The 6,799-nt window shown below is 39.7% G+C and overlaps 1 long non-coding RNA gene across 2 annotated transcripts in view; it reads right to left on the reverse strand.

Moving 5' to 3' along the window:
• The window catches only part of LOC144295726 (uncharacterized), a 153,535-nt gene that overhangs the window by 88,375 nt on the left and 58,361 nt on the right, over window positions 1-6,799 (reverse strand). The gene's annotated exons all lie outside the window — the stretch shown is intronic.

Consider the following 6,799-nt stretch of genomic DNA (forward strand, 5'->3'; position numbering starts at 1 on the left):
CGTTGTCTGGAAGTCTGGGTTCACAGCTTCCCTAGACTTAGCCACAGGCAGCAGGTTCATCCTTTTTTTCCTTTTCAAATTTTTAAGGGAAGTGGAGGAATTAGGACGTCTTCTAGGATCTGTCTGATCTTTCAGAGCAAACCTTGTATTGCTGACTTTTGAGCACATGATTTTCCTCTGCTAAGGCTGGTGAGGTGGGGTTCCCAGAAGCAAAGAGCATCAGTCATTTTTAGGAGTCTATTCCACCCAGATTTTCTATTACAAGCCACCTTTTCAGAGACTTGCAGGTTAAGTATCTTTCCCACAGTTAGTAAGTGGTACTTACTGAAACCTAAGTGTCCCTGACCCCAGTACCAATGCTCTTACCCTTTGCTACACCTCTGTTTCCAAATATTACTTCTCTGAAAAGAAACAGAGCCCAGGCCTCGATAGTGCGAACACAGGCCTTTAACAACTAGACCAAGCTGGTGCCCACACTTACTCGAAGCCCAGACTGGAGATGGCATCGTCACTAGTCCTGTAGACTCTGCCTTTGTTCTTTTCTTCACTTTTTTCTTTTGTTCTTGTTGTTGTAGTTTTGCATCTTACTTACCATTACTGGTTTATTATATAGACTACAATCCAGGAGCAGCCAGATGGAAGAGATTCTCTGGGCAAGGTATGGGGAAGAAGGGCACAGAGTTCTGTGCCTCTCTGGTCACACCACCCTCCAGAACCTCCACATGTTCAATCCAGAAGCTCCTTAAATCCTGTAGTTTTGACTCTGCACAAATCTATCCCTCTCTGTTTCTCAGTCCTCTCTCACCTTGGCTGGGGCTGACAACCTGCCCACAGCTCCCCCCGCCCCACCTCTCGCACTCTTTTTTTTTTTATTTTTGTTATAAGAATCTGATCATACCTCTGCTCTGCTTAAGAACTGGTTCCTCCTACAGCAGGTAGAGTAGAACTCACCTCCCTTCCGTGACTTGCGGGGAATCTGGTTCCCATCTCATTCTCTGACTTGGCTTCCTACCACTTATTCTCTATTCCTCCAGCCCCACTGCTCTATATTCTGTCTCTGCCAAGACCTCAGAACTTTGGGGCCTTTGTCCCTATTATTCTCTCTGCTAGTAGGTTCCTTCAGCAGCATCCTGCATGGCTAAGTCTTTCTTGCAGGTATCAGCTTAAATGTCACTTTAAATATATATATATTTTTATTTACTTGACAGAGAGAGAGTACAAGAGAGAGAAGCAGGTCTCCTGCTGAGCAGGGAGCCCTATGTGGGGCTTGATCCCAGGACCCTGGGACCATGACCTGAGCCGAAGGCAGACACTTAACTGGCTGAGCTACCCAGGTGCCCCTTATATGTCACTTCTTCAGAGGTCCTCTCTGGCCACCAAAACAAAGAACCCAACCACTGCCCTGAAAGTTGCTCTCCACTGTGTCATCTGGTTCATTACTTCATATAATTTATCATATCTGTACTATTATTATTATTATTAATTTTTGCCCAGAAAAAAACTACCTGAAACATAATTTTTAGCCACTCTTTCTTGCATTTCTTTACCGTATAGCTTCACAGAATGTTTGGCTATGGGGGGGAATGAGTTTATTGTTTTTGTTTTTGTTTCTAGGTTGTGGTCAAATATACATAATAAAATTTACCATTTTAACCATGTTTAAGTGTATAATTCTGTGGTATTAAATACATTTAGAGTATTGAGCAACCATCACTACCACCCATTTCAAGAACTTTCTCATCTTCTCAAACAAAACATCTGTACTTGTTAAACATGAATTCTCCATGTGCCCCAACCCTCAGCTCCTGGTGACCTCTATTCTTTCTGTCTCTCTGAATCTGACTACTGTAGAAACCTCATATAAGTGAAATTATACAGTATTGGTCCTTAGTGTCTGGCTTGTTTCCCTCAGCATAACCTCAAGGTTTGTCCATGCTGTATAGCATGGGTCTAGATTGCATACCTTTTTAAGGCTGAATAATATTTAATTTTATGTGTTCATCACATGTGGTTTCTCAATTCATCTATCAACAGACATTTATAGTTGTTTCCCCCTTTTGAGCATTGTGAATAATACTGTTATTGTATTAATTCTAAGAAGGTGGTGATTATCTGTCTCTCCTTACTTGATGTGAGCTTCAAAAGGGCAGAGACTACTTAAACAGAACAGTACCTGGCTCCCGCTAGTAATAGTATAAGCCAAGTCCAAGATTACAGGCCAAGTATAATATAATAAACTAAATAATCATACTTGATGAATATAAACAATCAAGGACTCCTTCCTTTAAAGAATCAGCAGCATCTGTCAGCTGGGCAACTGCAGGAGGGCATCATCTGATTTCCTTGCCGCTTGTTGTGCTGTTCCTTTTCAACTCATTCCTTCTACTTCCACCAGAATTATCTCTTTAAAACACAAATCCGATTAAACACCCTTCTTAAAAACCTTCAGTGGCTTCCCATTTGGTCTTATAATAAGTAAAAATTCTTTACCAGGGATTCTAAGGACCTGGGTAAGCAGGCCTGCTTTACCTATTCAGCTTCAGCCCTAGTCAAGCCCCATGTCCAGCCAGAGTGGACTTCTTTGGGTTCCTTGAATGTGGCATGGAGTCTCAGGGACACATCTCCTTGCACTGTAGGTACCTTATGCTCTATCATCAGTTCCTAGTTGTCCTTTAGATTTACTTGGACATCACTTATAAGAGAAGCCTTTCCTGACACACCAAGTCTAGGTTAATTCTCCGATTGTATTTGTAGGAATTGCTTGTATTTTTGTCTTCAATTCCTTAGACTATAAACTCCACAAGGGTGGGTGAGGGTAGGAACTGTGTCTCTCTGTTCACTATTGAATCTCAGTGCCTAGCTTGGTGTCTGCACTTAGGGCTCAATAAATATTTAATAAACAAATGAACAGATTGTGAAGAAACAAAATCAGTAATATTATGTTTAAGAAATTAAAAATTATCAACCTAATGGTGTGTAGGGGTTCATACACAGCCTTTTGGCCAACTGTGGCCTATCTGAGGTCTATGAAAAAGATTTTTATATTTTTATTTATTCATTATCCTGATATCAAGGCCTGAGCTGAGATCAAGAGTCAGACACTTAACCAACTGAGCCACCCAAGCTCCCCCGAAAAACATTTTTTAACCTAATTACCTGGATCTCCTACATGACAGGCCAAATGGAGCCTTACCATCTGTCCTTCATAGCACTGAAACTCACTGACACCAGGTGTCATTCAGGTAGGTGTGGATTAATTAGTAATTATAATTGAAACTCCATGCAATTAATTATTTCATGCTCAAGTTTAATTCCACTGGCATTACATCATGGAACTAGGGGAACTACAAAAGATAACTGAAAGGAAAAAAAATAGATATGAAAAAAATCCCAAGCAGACTTTTCCCCTGGGGCAGCTCAGAACTCAGAAAATTGGACCAACTACTGTATATCAACACATATTAGGATGAAATAATAAGGGTTGGGCAGAGTTGTCTGATTACAACTTTTAGTGGTGTTAAATGGTATCAAGAAAGAATCTGTCAGCAGACATCAAAAGGATTCAGAGTTGGCCAATATGTCCACATAACACAGAGGCAAGAGCCCCAAATATGATGGCCTGAGTCATCTGGCTACCCACTCCCACACAGATTTATGGCTTAGGGGCCCATGAATGAAAGAAGGGAGAAAGAAGGAAGAAGAGAGAGGGAGGAAAGGGAAGGAAAGGGGAGGGAAGGAGAGAGGAGGAGAGAGGAGGGGAGAGGAGGGGTGGAGAGGGAGGGGAGGGGAAGGGAAGGGAAGGGGGGGAGGGAAGGGGAGGGGAGGCAGGGGAGGGGAAGGGAGGGAGGGGAGGAGAAGAGAAGAGTGAAAAGAAAGAAAAGAGAAAAGAAAAGGGAGGTTATTACAGTAGTTTTAGTTCAGTGCATTTCGTGGTAATCTGTCCTATGGTTTTGCAGTCATACTAAAGACCCTCTCTATCAATATTGAGCACAGATTTAAAATTTGTTTAGACTAGCTCTTAACTAAACCTGTTGACATTTACAGAGATTTAGAATGTGTATAATCTCAACTTGTCATGCTAATCACTTACTGCTGTTTATGATGTTTATCACCTGGCTCATCATAATGAAAAATGAACCCTTTGAGACTGATTAAATAAATTGCAATGTATCTCTACAGCAGAAATCTGTCCTGTCTCCCCATCTCCTGTAAAGATGTTATAGAACAGGGATGGGCATTTAGACATTTGGTAAAGTATAAATTCCAGAGCCAGAGGTTTAGAATCTGCAGATCCAAGCTAGGCCCTAGGAATCTGAATTTTAACAAATATTCCCAAGAAAGCTTTTTATGGCATAAGTTCATTGAACCATCATACAGAGATCAATACTTATTTATGTGAAAATGTGGAGATCATTAAATGAATAAAACATAGACTATATAATAGTGTGTATTACAAAATAATGTAATAGTATAATCTCATAAAAATACCTAGCTGGACAGATAGATTAATACAGCTAAGTACAGAAAAAAGCTTGGAAGGATAGATACTAAGGTGTTAACAGGAAACTGTTTGACAACATGGTGTTTTTCAAAAAATATTTTTGCTCTGTGTATTATCTAGTTTTCCATAATGCATTTATACTGCTCTTATACTAATAAAATGATATGTTTTTTTATCATAAAAGAAATAGTTTTCGAGTTCCTAATATGCATTGAGCATTAGAACTACCAAGATGAAGTCAGGCTCTCATTCTACCTTAAGGAATTCAGTCCCTAGTGGGAGATGACACAATTCCAGGTGGTTTAGGACACAGCCTTGAGTCCACCTGCTTGAAGGGCTATGAGAACACCGGCCCCAGCACCTGACCCTCCTGAGGCAGCACAGCTGTAGTGTGGGACAGTACAGCAGCCCCTTGATCTAGCCACAACAGAGCTGTGGAAGGCCAGGAAAAATATTGCCAGTATGGGTGATGGAGAATGATTTGCCATTTTAATGACAGCTGGGCTTTTTTTTCCCCCCTCTAGTAAAAAGAACCACCACAACAATAAACAGAACAAGCTTTAAAACAAAACCCAAACTAAAAACAACAAAAACCCTCCAACCCACAACATTAAAAACAAAGAAATAACAAAAATAAGTGACATTTATAATTTCGGATTGGGACCTCCCTGGGGAAGAATGAAGAGATGGCTGGTAAATTGCGGTGTTTGCGTTCTTGCCTGCTCCCCCTTCTGGCCAGGCTGTTACTCAGCTCTGCCTGCACTCTGCCCAACTAAATCCTGCCTAACGTTCCAGCCTAACCAGTTCCCCGAGTCTAGGAGTCTAGATGTCTCCCCCTAACCCTCCAGTCCTGTAGTATCACCAGCCTTTAAACACACAGTATTTCATCTGATACACACTTGCAAAATCTTGTATGTTTGCTATGTATTATTTATCTCTTGGATTATTTTCATCATATGACAACTCCTTGACAAGAAGATCCTTCATTTCTTCAAGTAAACTGCCAAGTCATTGAGGGTAGGGATGATTTAAAAGATAATTCTAGGTACATAGACACAAATATTAGGCACTAAATATGTACTTTTAAATTGAATTATATTGAACAAAAATACTTTATTTAGATTTTTAAAAGCTTAACATTGCAAAAGAAAAACCTTCTGGTTAAACTATCATGTCTGTTTATGAATAAATGCCAGTATAATCTTTCTCACTACCCATTCTTTTATTTTTTCAGCACTTCTACTTTATCCTCATGCATGCATGTTTTATCTTAAATTAGGCAGGAGGCATACACAGATCAAATAGCCACGTCCTGTGATTCTAAAAACAGGTTTGGAAATAATTCTTTAATATCTAGCACATGAGAATTACTGAACATTTTAATACATGGGACTGTTTCCTGGGAGAGAGAAAAGATGCAATCTTGAAAGAATAAGAATGTGCCTTCCTTAAAAAAACATAGCTAAGAAGAGCCTTAAAAATGCCTTTCTTAAATTCGGCATGGGAAAAAAAAGACCAGCTTTTGAAAAAACATTGATGAGAATGATAAATAATAACAAATGTCTGACTCACATCATAAAGCTATGTTGCATAACTTCCAATATATGTGTTCGAGACAAGGTAGTGCATTATGTAAAAAGCTTCATTTTACTTTTTAACAGCAGAGCCAAGGGAAAAGCAGAAGCACATTGTAACATCACTCTAGCACCATCTGGTGCCCTATTCATGCACACCTTTTTGAGTTCATTATTTGCTGTTTCTGTAGCTATTTGCAAAGGAGCTCTTTGGGAAGCCACTAATGTGTCTGCAGGGGAATGTCTTATCTAAGAAAACCAAATAGGGGATCTTACAACCTGACTGTATGCTAATTATGCCCATACATAGGGTTTAGCTCTCTTTGGGGAGCCAAAGCTGGCATTGTACTTAGAGGAGTCATACAGGTGAGTAGAGTCTGTAGGGCCCCCAAAGGAAATCTTCATAATCCTATTCAATGCTTGTTTTGTGGAAAATTTGCACAGGAAGTCACAGATCATTAGGTGATCTGATGAGAGCTGAATGTTTGATGATACTTGCCATATTAAATCTGCTTTATTAAAAAGAAGTTGCATAAATGAGATGAGTGAAGATTTATCACCAAAAGAGATGTCAGACACTTTTTTTGTGTGTGGGGGTCAGAAATGCAAATATGCTTCTTCAATACATACAGATTTAAAAATAACTTCAGAGTTTGGAGTCAACCTAACCTGAAGTGGTAAATTAATAACTGCTATTCAATAAATACTCTAAAACGAAGGGTAA

This window comes from Canis aureus, chromosome 24 (assembly GCF_053574225.1).
Source record: "Canis aureus isolate CA01 chromosome 24, VMU_Caureus_v.1.0, whole genome shotgun sequence".
Classification (NCBI taxonomy): Eukaryota; Metazoa; Chordata; class Mammalia; order Carnivora; family Canidae; genus Canis; species Canis aureus.